Raw genomic sequence first — 15304 nt, forward strand, 5'->3', positions numbered from 1 at the left:
AACTTAAGGGTCACTAGCTGCAGCCAAGCAGCTCAGAGTTCTGAGGAAAACCAATGACCCTCTAGTGGTCCCTGGAGCAGAACTCTGCAGAGTGGACCTAATGGGAAGCCATTTGAATTTGAAGTTCAAATTCAGTCTCCATGTCAAACTCAGAAGGAAAAACAATTCACTAAGGCACATACATCATAATAAGCATTGGAGATTATAAGTATTTTTTCAAAAAGTTAAATTCTTTTTCCTTGTCAGGCTATTATTAATATACTGCCTAATCCTTTATAGTACAAAAGAGTGAGCAATTCCATTTAAAATGTAATGAAGTGGATATTGGTCTGTACACCTATACACAAACAGCAAGACAGAAGAAAGAGAAATTAAGAAGTCAGTCCCATTTACAATTGCACCCAAAACCATAAGACACCTAGAAATAAGCCTAACCAAAGAGGCAAAGAATCTTTACTCAGAAAACTATAAAATACTCAGAAAAGAAATTGAGGAAGACACAAAGAAAGGTAAAAATGTTCCATGCTCATGGATAGGAAGAACAAATATTGTAAAAATGCCTATGCTACCTAAAGCAATCTACAAGTTTAATGCAATCCCAATCAAAATACCATCAACTTTTTCAAGGAAATGGAACAAATAATTCTAAAATTTATATTGAACCCAAAAGACCCCAAATAGAGGAATGCAGAAAAAGAAAACCGAAGCTGGTGGCATCACAGTTCCAGACTTCAAGCTCTATCACAAAGCTGTAATCATCAAGACAGTATGGTACTTGCACAAAAACAGACACATAGATCAAAGGAACAAAATAGAGAGCACAGAAATGGACCCTCAACTCTATAGTCAATTAATCTTTGGCAAAGTAGGAAAGAATGTCCAATGGAAAAAAGACAGTCTCTTCAACAAATGGTGTTGGGAAAATTGGAAAGCCACATGCAGAAGAATGAAACTGGACCATTTTCTTACACCACACGCAAAAATAGACTCAAAATGGATGAAAGACCTCAATGTGAGACAGGAATCCATCAAAATCCTTGAGGAGAACACAGGCAGCAATGTCTTCGACCTCAGCCACAGCAAATTCTTCCTAGAAACATCATCAAAGTCAAGGGAAGCAAAGGCAAAAATGAAGTATTGGGATTTCATCAAGATAAAAATCTTTTGCACAGTAAAGGAAACAGTGAACAAAACCAAAAGACAAATGACAGAAAGGGAGAAGATATTTGCAAGTGTCATATCAGATAAAGGGCTAGTATCCAAAATGTATAAAGAAGTTATCAAACCCAAACAACAAATAATCCAATCAAGAAATGGGCAGAGATTTGCGACAATGTGGATGGAACTAGAGAGTATTATGTTTAGTGAAATAAATCTATCGGAGAAAGACAACTATCATATGATTTCCCTGATATGAGGAAGTGGAGATGCAATGTGGGGGGTTTGGGGGTAGGAAAAGAATAAATGAAACAAGATGGGATCGGGAGGGAGACAAACCATAAGAGACTCTTAATGTTGCAAAACAAACTGAGGGGGAGGGGAGTAGGGAGAGGGTGGAGGGGTTATGGACCTTGGGGAGGGTATGTGCTATGGTGAGTGATGTGAGTTGTGTAAACCTAGTGATTCACATACCTGTACCCCTGGTGCTAATAATATGTTATACGTTTATAAAAAAAATAAAAAAATTTTAAAAATATGGGAAGAGGACATGAACAGATATTTCTGCAAAGAAGACATCCAAGTGGCCAAGAGACACATGAAAACGTGCTCAGCATCACTCAGTATCAGGGAAATACAAATCAAAACCACAGTGAGATACCACCTCACACCAGTCAGAATGGCTAAAATTAACCAGTCAGGAAACAAAAGATGTTGGTGAGGATGTGGGGAAAGGGGAGCTCTCCCACAGTGCTGGTGGGAATGCAAGCTGGTGCAGCCATTCTAGAAAACAATATGGAGTTTCCTTAAAAAGTTGAAAATAGAGCTATCCTAGGACCCAGCAATCCCACTACTCAGTATTTATCCTAAAGATACAAATGTAGTGATCTGAAGGGCATGTGCACCTGAATGTTTATAGCAGCAACCATGTCCACAATAGCCAAACTATGGAAAGATCCTAGATGTCCATCAACAGATGAATAGATAAAGAAGATGTGAGATATATATATATATATATATATATATGAATACTATGCAGCCATCAAAAGAAATGGAATCTTGCCATTTGCAACAATGTAGATGGAACTAGAGGGTATTATGCTGAGCAAAGTAAGCCAATCAGAGGAAGATAATTATCATATGATCTGTGATATGAGGAATTTTAGAGGCAGGGCAGGGGTTTGTGGGAGGTAGGGAAGGAAAAAATGAAACAAGATGGGACCGGAGAGGGAGACAAATCATGAGACTCTTAATCTCAGGAAACAAACTGAGGGTTGCTGGGGTTGGTGGGGTTGGTGGGGAGGGATATTTGGCTGGGTGATGGACACTGGAGTGGATATGTGAAATGGTGAGTGCTGTGAATTGTGTAAGACTGATGATTCACAGACCTGTACCCCTGAAGCAAATAATACATTGTATGTTAGCAAAATTTTTAAAAAATGTAATGAATGGCTATTATCCCTATTTTATTGATGAGAAAACAGAGACTCTGAATGATTAAATATTTGCTCAAATCAGAAAGCTAGAAGGTGGTAGAGGTGGCATTCAACCCCAAAACTAACTTTGAAAGCCTCCCATGTAGCATCCTTTGCTTAAAAAGCCAAAGGCATGGGGAGTTAGAGAGGAGAAGGGAGTTGGGGGAAATTGGAAGGGGAGGTGAACCATGAGAAACTATGGACTCTGAAAAACAATCTGAGGGGTTTGAAGTGGTGGGGGGGGGTGGGAGGTTGGGGGAACCAGGTGGTGGGTATGGATTGCATGGAGCACTGGGTGTGGTGCAAAAATAATGACTACTGTTACGCTGAAAATAAATACAAAATAAATTAAAAAAAATAAAAATAAAAAGCCAAAAACAAAACAAAACAAAAGGTTTTGTTCAAATGGATAAATTTTATTTTTACCTTGAAAAGTAAAAAAATCCCTCATGAGGAATATCATATATCTTCCAGGCTACCAATTTAATGTCATATTAGAAAGCAAAAAAAAAAAAAAAACAAAAAAAAAAAAATTCCCTACTGGAAAGTCATACATTTCTCTTTATATCACATACCTAAAAAGTCTAGCACAGACATCTACAAGTGGAATTAGGGAAAAACTTTTCATTACTATCATTTTATTTCTTTAGCTGTGGTTATTCTCATCAACTTGGTGGTAAAGTTTTACTTTCAATTGCTAAGCACCAAAATAGTAACATAGGATCATGGTGAGATGAGTAGATATAGTCCTGGAATGTGTATAAATCCCATTCTTTGATTTTCTCATATAAGGGAAGCAATTTCTACTACTAGTGAAAAAGGATGACATGTAGATGGTAACCACAATGAGTTTTTATTTCTATTTCCCATTCTCCCTTCAAAATTTTATTTAGAGTGCTATATTCCTTCCCTGCCCCTCAGTGAAAACTGGGGCGTGCTCATGACTTCTCTGTTCCCATTCAGATTTAAAAAAAAAAAAAGAATAGTCAGTTTTAGTCATAAAAAGTCATAATTCAGAAATACAATATCCAAAATTAATATCCAGTCCCACATAAGCACTAAAATTCTAAGCTTGTTGGCAGATCTCTAACTTAATCTATTTCAGGTTGGGGTAAAGGGTGGAGAAATGGGTGAAGGTAGTCAAAAGGTACAGACTTCTAGTTACAAGATGAATTAATTCTGGGGGTGGGATGCACAGTGTGGTCCCAATAGTTACCATACCAAATATATATTATATATTTGAAAACCGCAAACAGAATAGATCTTAAAAGTTCTTAACACAAGAAAACAAGATTTGTAATTATGTGAGGTGATGGATGGTTAACTAAACTTAGTGTGATTATCATTTTGAAATATATAAATATATCAAGTCATTATGTTGTATACATCTTAAACTAATACAGTACATTAGCATATTGTATAACATATTATACGAGTAATTCGTATATTTATGTGAGTAAATATATCTCAGTAAAACTAGGAAAACAGATGATATGGTTCCCTTAAAATTAAAAAGAATAACTACAGTATATCTGGAGTGTGTGTTGTGGAAATAAAGAACACACACACACACACACACACCTCTGATTTAATTTACTTCAGGCAGAGAGCCTGCTTGGAGAGGGTTGTGAGGTTCTTCTATTCTTGGCTTTCTTCATGCTCAAATTCTCCATTTTCCTACCTAGGCAAGGGTTGTGGTAGATGAGTCTCTAGACCAGTTCTTAGGTGTTTCACTTGTTAGCAATCTGGGTCTGACAGATGGCTTAAGTTAGTGATCCTGAGTGCGCCTGTCTAATGATGAAAGCTAGATCTTTCTCTTGTGGGTGATTTTGTTGGCCCTTCAAAGGTTCCCTGCTTGCCACTCTTTCCTACAGTTGTCATGATCAGCTAGCAGTATCTAGCTCCCAGATGGTCTCTTCTAACTCTAACCCAGTCCCTGCGCATCCAGCACCATCCTCCTAGGCTTTCTCCAGAGGTCCCTGTGCCCCTCCAGAAGACAGACTGGTCAGGACCAGAAGACTCTGTATTTACTCTCTCAACCAAAGGCCCAGAGCTGCTCAGTGAAGAACAGCCCTACAACACTCGGAGTTTCCGGACCATCTGAGTGCAGTAGCACAAAAGAGAGTCTATCGTCAAGGATGTCAGTCTGCCCTACTATCGCCTTCTGGATTTCTAGGGACCTGATTATACTCCAATTATAGTCCGCTTGACCTTCTTCAGGCAGGAGTCAGCTTGCTACTCTGTTTCTGGACTGTGGGGAATATATTTCAAAACTTTCTGAGTGACTTCCTTATGAAGGATGTTCTCTAAAACTTACAAATAAGGCAAAAAAGATTACCATGTGTCTTTTCAAATTAATATCAGAGTATTATCTGACTAACCTGTCCAGAGGTCATCTGTCACTCTAAAAATGTAACATTTTTGATTTACTATTTACCAATAATTAAGTCTCAGACTCTGGGAAGTTAGATATTAACTAAATTAATTTATATATATTTTTTGGTCAGTAGAGATGCAAATGATTTTTTAGTAGAGAAAATGTTTCCTATGGTTATAATTTTTTTGTCCTATAGGATGTTATACAATTTTCCGTCTAACTTTGAAAACATATCTGGTGGGATTTTTTTTTAGTGAATATATATGTATAATATATGTTTTATATGTCTATGTATATTATGTGTTATGTTTTGTATATACTATTACATGTTACACATATATTTATATAATTTACATATTTTGTTATATATAATACACATATATAATACACACCCAACATACATATCAACATACTGAATATATTCAGTAAGTTGATTATATATGTATTATATGTTGATATATATGTGTATATATACATACACACACATACATATATACATACATATACATATATGATATATGTTGATATATATAGCATATATATCTCTATATAATCATATATATCATATACAATCAATATATACTGATTATATATGTATATATATTTTGTCACTGGGCTGTTTACTTATTAATGAGTTAAATAAATTGTTGACCCAGACTCACAGTTTATTTGTATGAGAGTTAACTTTTTCAAAATTGTATTTTGATACTCCTGAAACTCCCTCTCTAAGCTTGAAATTAGAAGTTGTTGCCTTGCTTCTCATCTCTTGGAAGAAGGATGGTGAGATCTCAGCAAAGCAACAGCTCTTTGTAAAGAACTGTGTTCACCAATCTCTTTTGCAAAAGCCTCTCTTCACACTCTGGCCCCTTACCATATTCATTAAGGAGATGAAAAGATTTGGGATTCTGGGAAAAGGTTTTGTATCATTATGTTTGAAAACTGGCGTATGGAAGATTTTTCTCTCCATTATGTTTGACTCCATGATAAACTATCATACCGACAATTCATTCAACCTGAGACACAAAGTCATCCTCTAACATCTTGTTTTACTACTATCAAAATAAAAGAATAAACTGACTGAACCAACAAAAGTAAGAGTGATTACTTTTTTGACTTTTGACTCATTTGTAGGAAACCAAATTCTCAGACTTTGAACACCTTTTTATTTAATAAATCCTTTTTATTCTCAATGTGGATTTACTTGGCAATATTCTTTGAACCTCATATTTTCAAAGTATTTATGTCTAAAAAGTTCTGAAAGAGGTCACTTTCAATTGGTCTGGCTTCTATCATCGGTGAAGCTGAGAGTTCTTTGCTATTTACGTAGAGCAACTACAAAGCAGTTGCTGAGCAGGGGCACAGAGGACAGGCAGGGAGCTCATCTCAAATGTTGTCTTCTTATAAATGTAACATGATCATTCGGTTTTAAAGTGACTTTGAAGACCATTAGACTTCCTATGTAAAACCTATATTCCAAAAAACCTTCCAAAATAATTTATAAGTGATTTACTAGTGAATTATTTATCTGATTATGGTTATTACCCTTTACCTTGTTTTAATATCATTATGGAAATGGGCTTCCGTAACATAAAAGGTTCTGTGATATGTGTCTGTCTGTATATAACCTGAAAGTCTGAGGACAAAATAAATGCAAGACATTTCATTTAACATTGCCTTGAACACGTGGAAATATTAGCAATTACTGATTAAATACGACTGACAAGAAATTCCAGGCTGGCATTTTCTTTGCTCATTGCATTTCATTTTCAGATGATTAAAACTTTGGAAAATTATGATGTCAGCAAAGGCAAGCCCAAAGAAGTGGCAATCTTTAGTTAAAGGCGTAAGATGATGTCACCTCAACAATTAGGGGATTTCTACTGGGTTTTAGATTTTTTGAAAAGCAAAAATATTTGTTCATTGCAAACATTAGGATCCAGAGTTGACTGATTATCATTATAGTGCTGTTCTGGGAAAATACTAAATACAAAATGGTCCACCATTTTCCATTTTATATTCAGGCCCTGTAATCTTTGAAATGCTTGAAATGCAAGTTGCAAAATGCAAGTTTAAAAGAGAATTCATTGTGCCAGAATTGACAGAGGGCAGCAGAAAACTTACAAGCTGTCCTCTAGTCGATTCAAAAAGTAATTAATTGCAGCTGCTGTTTTGCAGCAAGCTGGGGAAATGTCACCAAATACAGAAAACTCCAAAAAGAATGACAAGGCCTTCCTGTAATTTTCCCAGACTAAACAGAAATGAGATGAATGCATTGTGACTGCTGTAGGTAATGAGACTTTGTAAGATTATTATAAATAGGGTGCATAATTAGCATTCTACAGTTCAGTAAGCATTTTGTGTTGTTTTTGTGAATTTGGAGTAGGCCCCAATGGCTTGACAAAACATTCACTTTCTCTAAACCAGGCAAGCATCTTGGCTTCTGACACTGCTTCCAAATACACTGACTGTCAATTACTTGTGAAGATAAATTTAGAAAAGAATCAAAACATTAACTGCAGGAAGAATTAACAGCAAGTTAGTGGCTACCATGTGTCAGCAATGTGCTATTCACTCTACAAACCACACATCCCATATATTATCTTATTTAATCTGCATAAGGCAACTATTGCTCTTCTCTTTCATGGATGAGAAACTTAGGTCTAAAGAGGTAAACTTAACCAATATTCATAGATAACGAACTATCTGAACCCGGGTCTATATAATCTGAAATCCCTGATTCTCTGAAGTATATCATCTTATTTTCCACAGATTCTGCCACATATGGAAATTTATACTGTGGATTTTTTCCTTTGAGCAGCTCTCTGGAGTGATGTTTGCTATGCTTTTTAGTGAAAAATGTTGCAGAAGGGCAAAGGCATTCACTATGGAGAGGCTGGTAAAGGCAGGCATCACAAAGGAAAAACAAAATCATGTTGAAATTGTTACTGGAGGAGTGTCAGGCACCATCCATCATTCTGTACTTATATTTGTAAAAGTGAACTCATAAATATCCAAAAGTTTTCATTTATTTTTGGTAACGGTTAAAAAAGAGAAAGACCAAAAATAATACGACTATCTTTGATTTTTAAAATGAAAGGTAGGGGCGCCTTGGTGGCTCAGTGGGTTAAAGCCTCTGCCTTCGGCTCAGGTCATGATCCTGGGGTCCTGGGATCGAGCCCTGCATCGGGCTTTCTGCTCAGCAGGGAGCCTGCTTCCCCCTCCTCCCTCTCTGCTTGCCTCTCCACCTACTTGTGATCTCTGTCTGTCAAATAAATAAATAAATAGATAGATAAAATCTTTGAAAAAATAAAATAAAATGTAAGTAAGGCATTATCAGCTTAGAAGAACCCAGTAGAAAGGAAGAAATACATATCTCTCTGTATCAAGACAAACAAGCTATACTTTAGCTCTCAAATGTATCCCGTCCAAAGACATCTTGAAAACTATACTATGGGGGCGCCTGGGTGGCTCAGTGGGTTAAGGCCTCTGCCTTCAGCTCAGGTCATGATCCCGGGGTCCTGGGATCGAGTCCCGCATCGGGCTCTCTGCTCAGCAGGGAGCCTGCTTCCTCCTCTCTCTCTGCCTGCCTCTCTGCCTACTTGTGATCTCTGCCTGTCAAATAAATAAATAGAATCTTTAAAAAAAAAAAAAAGAAAAGAAAAGAAAACTATACTATGAATTCAGGATCTGGGTAATCAGAGACTTTTGGGAAAGGAAATACAGGGAAAGAGAGTAAGCCAGGTTTCTGAGGAGCCCCTTACCATGCATTAGTTAGGACATGGTCTAAAATAATGTAACCCAAAGACCCAAGGCATAAGGGCTTAAGAATTACAGAAAGTTACTTCTCTTTCATATAATGGTTAAAAATAAATCCATAACCACTAGGGAAGCTCTTCCATCCTCAGGATATACCTTCATTTCTGGATGCCTGGCAACTGCTATCAGATATGTATGGGCCAGTCAGCAGGAAAAAAGAGAGGGCCAAGGAGAGAGCTGACCTGCTCATTTATGAGTTAAGATCCAAAAGTGGCACACTTACCCACTGCTGCTTAGAACTTAGTCATTTGGCCACAAGAGCTCTGGAAAATGGACTCCTGTGTTAATTGGCCACATCCTCAGCTAAGACTCTGAAAGGAGATTATGAATACTGGTGGACAATTACTAATATCTGCCATGTTCAGCCAGGGAAGGAAGGAATGTAGGCGGCTGAGCCCCAGGAAACATCATGGTCCAAAGGTTGAATTGAGTATTTCCTTCTGTCTCCTCAAATTCTCTCCCCATTTCAAGATACCTCTTTGCCCTATCTCTGCTGTAATGTAAAGTAGAGGAAAGAAATATAGTTGCTAAACGTGAAAGGTAGGGTTTTGGGGCTGAAATCCCATCATTCATTATTCCGCCTTTCTCAGGTTGATAGTATTTTTTAAAAATTTCTAAATGAAAAATAAAGGGCCAAAATTATTTATTGTCAGACAAACATATTACACAAATGAAAGTAGGGCTTTTCTAGATTTCTTTATTTTTTTTTTTTTCTTCAGGAATCTTTAGCATGAAAGCCAAAGTGTACTGTCCTACACCTTTCCATTTTTGGGGTCTATGGAGTCAACTCTGAATCTTTTTATCTTAGAAGTCATATGGATTAAGAATAAAAAGTATGCTTCACACATACCCTTCCTCCCCCAATCTGAGATGGAATGGAAAGTAGGAAGAGGCTGGTGGACCATGTCCAATGTGTGTCTACCTCATGACTTCCAGACACAGAAGAGAGAATGCTGCATTTGGGCGAAAGAACTGGAAGCAGAAGTCTGCTTATGGTTGGGGGCTTTCATGTTATGTTCACTACTTAGCTCTGACCAGTCACTTCAGCGTCTCCTCCTTTTGGGGATGTAGTTAGCAATGGGTAGAGGCAGAAAGGAGTGGTAAAGGCAGAATTTTCCTCCTCTTTCAGTTGACGTATGAAAAAGAAAATAAGAAAATAACACACTATTACTGTAGAAGAATGTACAGCAAAATAAACCATACATCCACTGGTTAATTGGTCCCTTTCCTCTGAAGTAGAAATTCAAAGAGAAGTGTTTAAAACTGAAAGACTTCAGGATGACAATAAAAAAGCCCAGCTGTATGGTTCTATATGTAGAAAGAATCTAAAAGAAACAAGACACAAAGATACAAATACACACCCATACCTCTTCTGTTCTTTGACATAGGAGAAAACATGTTATATAAAACTGGTATGTTAAGAACTTCTGGTCTGGGTGAGTTGCTTTTTCAATAGCATGAAGAACTCCCGACTGTCAGTTATCAGAGTGGCCATGTTCCACATTCAAGAGAGGCTGTTGCTCCAACTAAATGTCCATGACCTACTGGAGTGTACTGTACCGTAGAGACCCTCACAGGAGCCTGAGTCTTTTCTTACTTACATCTCAGTACTCAGATGGCTGCTTGCTGAAATTGAAGGGAAGTTAAACTTGAGCTTTTAACTAGGCAGGGGCTTGTAGTTTTTGATTAGTCTATGAAACAAAACCCTAAATTCAGTGTATGTGATTATAAGCCTCATTTTCCCATTACTAAAATGGAAATACTAACAGATATTGAAATCATTGGGTAATTATGAAGATGAACTAGCTTTATGAACACCAGGCATTTAACACGATGTCTAATATGATGCAAAAATGCAATATATTATTAAAATTGTTGTTACAGATTTGATTTGCTACATAATATGGTAGGTTCTGGGGACAGAAGAACAATTAGCATATGTTTTTGCTTCAATGGGTATACAGCCTAATAGAAAGAGACAGATATGGCATTTTGAAGAGACAGAGGAATGGGGGTGGGGAGCTTGTCTGATTAAGGGACCCTGAACCAATAAGCAGCAGAGTTTTAGAAGCCAGTAGCTTGGGTTTTTCCCCATTGGCAGACTTTGGAGGGAGGCCAGCACACAGGGTAAGGGGAATCCTGGTTTTTGTCTGTTTGACATGTTCCTGTTCTGATAGTGCACAGGTCTTGGCCTGTCAGAAACAGAAAGATCAGGAATCTGATGATGCCTATGAAGATTATGAAAAGAGATTTGGGCCCTCCAGCTAAGAAAATTTGGTCATCTTCCTGAAAAGCTAAAAATAAGAGGTAATCTGGAAAGAATTCACAGGAAGATAGTGAGGACTCCGAAGAAAAAGATGTGAAGACCAAGAAGGATGATTCTCACTCAGCAGAGGCCAGTAAAGATGAAAAAGAAGATCATAAAAATGTGTACCAGCAACAGCAGGCAGCTTCTAAAGCAGCTTCCAATCAGAGAGAGATGCTCATGGAATATGAGGGCAGTAAAGAAAAAGAGAAAGATTCCGGCAGTGATGGAAGATTTCCTATTAGATGATGATGATAGTGACTTTGGCAGTTCAAAAGAAGAAAAGCAAAAACATGGTTAAGTCTAAACCTGAAAGAAAAGAAAAGAAAATGCCCAAACCCAGGCTAAAGGCTACAGTGAGGCCAAACCCCATGAAAAGCAAAGGGAAGGGTTGGCCTACAGCTTCAAAGACATCAAAGGAAAAGACTCCTCCCCAAGAAGAAGGGGAGGAACCAGAGAGCCCTCCAGAAAAGAAGCTTTCTTGCAAGATGAAAACCATACCTTAAAACAAGGTCACATAACACCATTCCCTGCCCTGCGTCCAAGGTATGTTTTATTTTTTTGTTTGTCTTTTTAATTTCATCACTTATTATCTCAAAGAGACCTGGAGCCAGTGATTCTTTTATCCTGTGACAGTCTTTTAGGAACTTAAAAAAAAAAAAAAAAAAAAAGGCAACGCCCATAAAATTATTCTTGATTTCCTATTTCATTAAATCATTCTTGATTTCCTATTTCATTCTCTCATGGTTCATGTTTTTAAATACATATATATTTATTGTTTCTTGGATAAAATGTAACCAAGGCTAAAGAAAAAGAAAGAGAAAAAGAAAAAAAGAACCCTAGAATTTAAATAGCATTTAAATAGCAGGATTTAAATTTAAATAGCAGGATTTATACACCAGAGTAAATTTCTTCTTAACTGACAATGTTTAGGTTTCAAGCAAATAAAGTATCAATGTGAATCTCAAAAAAACAGTGAGAGAGAGATATGAAAAGAAATTTGCACAATAGAGTAATACTTGTTACAAGTCTCAATGACAAAGAGAAAATCGTGAAAGCAGCCCGGGAAAAGAAGTCTGTAACATACAATGGTAAAAATATTAGATTGGCAGCTGACTTATCCACAGAGATCTGTAATAGATGTAATCAAAGACTATGTCTTATAGAGGGGACACATGTTTTACCTAATTTAATTCAAAAGGAAAAAGAGAAAATTTTGAAACTGTGTTTAACTCTCTAAATCCCCATGTATTAAGGGGGATTTAACCTGTAATTTCACCCACAGTTACACCCATTTCAGGAAATTGAGTACTGCCAGTTTAGGTTGTCTTCCTTTATTTAAAAAAATTTTTTTTTAAATTTTTTGAAGATTTGATTTATTTATTTGACACAGAGAGAGAGAGACATACAGAAAGAAAGGGAACGCAAGCAGAAGAGTGGGAGGGGGAGAAGCAGGCTTCCAGAGCAGGAAATCTGCTGCGGGGCTCAATCCCAGGACCCTGGGATCATGACCTGAGCCTAAGGCAGAGGCTTAAGGACCAAGCCACCCAGCTGCCCCAGGTTGTCTTCCTTTATCCTCATAGTTGAAAACTACATCTCTTGCTTCACATCTTTATGTTCAAAATCCATCTCCATTCCACTTAGCTTGTGTAGTGTGAATGGTATTTTCATGGGTAGTTTTTATAAACATCTAGAAATAATGTACATCAAAGCAGCTAGTAGGTGTTCAATACATTTTCTGATTCTCTAAAAGGGATTAGTCAAACTAAAAGGATCTCTGAAGGACAAAGAAATGTTTCCACCTGGAATGGCCTTTCATGGTTAGAAATGTCTGTGCCTCAACAAAAGCCCTTCCTGCTTTTCAGTTAAAAGAATAGAGGGTCCACCTACGGATTGGAAAAGGAGAGAGAGCTAGGTTAGGGGCCTTAAAAAGAGAGTGCAGGAATCAGGGAATTTTATGTTCACCGGTTTAAAAAGATAATTACTGAAAAGAATTTGGTTGTCATGCCAAGGATTCTTCCCTTTTTAATAAATACCTGATGAAATCTCTTGACTTTTAACTTGCTGATAATGGGGGGAAATTTGTGGAGGCAGGGCACAGAATAACTTGACAATCGCATTGAATTTATACCTGCATACAATGAACAGAATGACTTATACCATAGGAATCAGTGTGGCTATGTATATGACCTGGTATAGATAGCTTCCTGGTAGTCCCTAGGAAATGAATACTTGTAATAGCTTGGACTTTCATGCTGTGTTGTCTATATTTAGCAGATGTTCAAGTATTTTACCAGCTATCAATGCTTTTCTAATTTCTGATCACTCCTGGGACTGGCTTCCCAAGCCAGATCACCTTTATTAATCCAAGTAATATGTGCTGAGGTTCACAGGCATTCCTATTTCTTCTGACATTTATGTTTTCTCTGGTGTCCCTTTCCCATGTCTCCTGAAATAGGACGTGTTCAGTGATATGAAATGTGTTGTCTGACAATGTGATCAATAGAGCAGAAACCTGCCTCGAGATACCCTGGGACCTATGCCTCATATTCATAAAAGGAGTTATTACTTTGGGTGCTGCTAGGCTGTTGAGTTTCTCCATTTTTATTAATTGCATCTCTCAGCAGCACTGGATAGAAGAGAGTTGCTGCTTTATGAGTTTTCTCATTTCCCCAATCCTGCAATGTTGTGGACTCTGAATGGGGCAAAAAAGTAATTCACAAAAGTAACAGTTGTTGTTTGTCTCATACAATTAAATTCCTAGAACTGACTCCAGAGGTGATGTTTTGAGGGGAAGCAGTGTATATTGCTCATAAATGTCTTTGCCATTTGTTGAAATTGGAGTTCGATTTGGAGATGAAATCTGATAAAGAAAACAGAGAGCAAGACTGGAGTTAGGACACATAAGTTATTGCCCGAGTACTCCTGCTGACTGCTTGGGAAGCTTTAGCTAGATCATGCTTTTCTGTGCTACAGTGTCTTTGTGTGCAAATGCTGATAGCTGTGCCTGTTCTGGTAGATGAAGGATTTTTATTTGTAATTTTATGTATATGGTAAGGTAATTGATATAAAACTCTAAATTATAGCCAATACATACAATCTGTACAGTCACACAGTGCCCTCTGCTTGATTTCATGGTCTGCTGTCACTGCCTTGAAAGTTTTAATAATTTTGAGGAAGGGGCCCAACACTTTCCTCTTGCACTTAGCTCCACAAATTATGTAGCCAGTCATGATTATGGAATATTCAATTGTAACTAAGAAAACTTGATATAGATTTCTACACTATAAACTATAAATTATTTTTTCAATGATGTAAATTAATATTTTATCCAATGTTTTCAAGGAGAACTTGTTTTTCAGTTCTTACCTCATAAAATTATTATAATACCGACAGGAGTAATTTCTGTTTTATTTTATAGGATATGGCTGTCATTATCTGATGGGAAAATTAGCAAAATCCCCTGGAAGAAACAAATTTATAAATTTTGAAAAACTCTCTTTGGGTCAGTGTCTTTTTTTTTTTTTTTTTGTCTTTAGTACTTTTGAAAAGACTATAATTTTTACGTAGAAACTGTCTTCTATCATCTAAAGTCCCTGTGGCTGAATCAGGGAGAATCCTAGACACAAGGCAACCCAGCCACACCTTGCAAAGTGGCAACCACTGCTGTACCTATCATTATAAGTGGTAATTAATATTTTTTTCTGAAAACACCTTGCTGCATATGATGAATCAATGACATTAATATATTTGTGGGGAGGTGGCGTGGTATGACTAGTCAGTTTAGTTGTTAGATATATTCAAACTCTCATCTTATTTTTGTCCCTATGCCATTTTTTAGCCCTGTCACATGGAACTAATAATTTAGAAGCTGTTTTTCAGGAAATGAGATTTTTTTAAATTTATTTTTTATTTATTTTCAGCATAACAATATTCATTGTTTTTGTACCACACCCAGTGCTTCATGCAATCCGTGCCCTCTCTAACACCCACCATCAGTCTGCTTGTTGAAGACCATCAGTCTTCAGCAGGGTTGGGTAGAGAAAAGGGAAAAATTGTGAACACATCCTAAACTTTTGGAATTCATCATAGTGATATGGGCAAAACAATTCTCAGACTATGTTAGATGTATTATAAGAGTGAACAAATGAGCACAAGGGTTAATGTTGTGAA

The 15304-nt window shown here is 37.0% G+C and overlaps 1 pseudogene; it reads left to right on the forward strand.

The window, feature by feature from the left end:
• LOC131837182 (nuclear ubiquitous casein and cyclin-dependent kinase substrate 1-like) overlaps positions 1-11637 on the forward strand; it is a 131183-nt pseudogene extending 119546 nt beyond the window's left edge.
• The last annotated feature ends 3667 nt before the right edge of the window (positions 11638-15304 follow it).

This window comes from Mustela lutreola, chromosome 7, assembly GCF_030435805.1.
Source record: "Mustela lutreola isolate mMusLut2 chromosome 7, mMusLut2.pri, whole genome shotgun sequence".
In the NCBI taxonomy this organism is placed as follows: Eukaryota; Metazoa; Chordata; class Mammalia; order Carnivora; family Mustelidae; genus Mustela; species Mustela lutreola.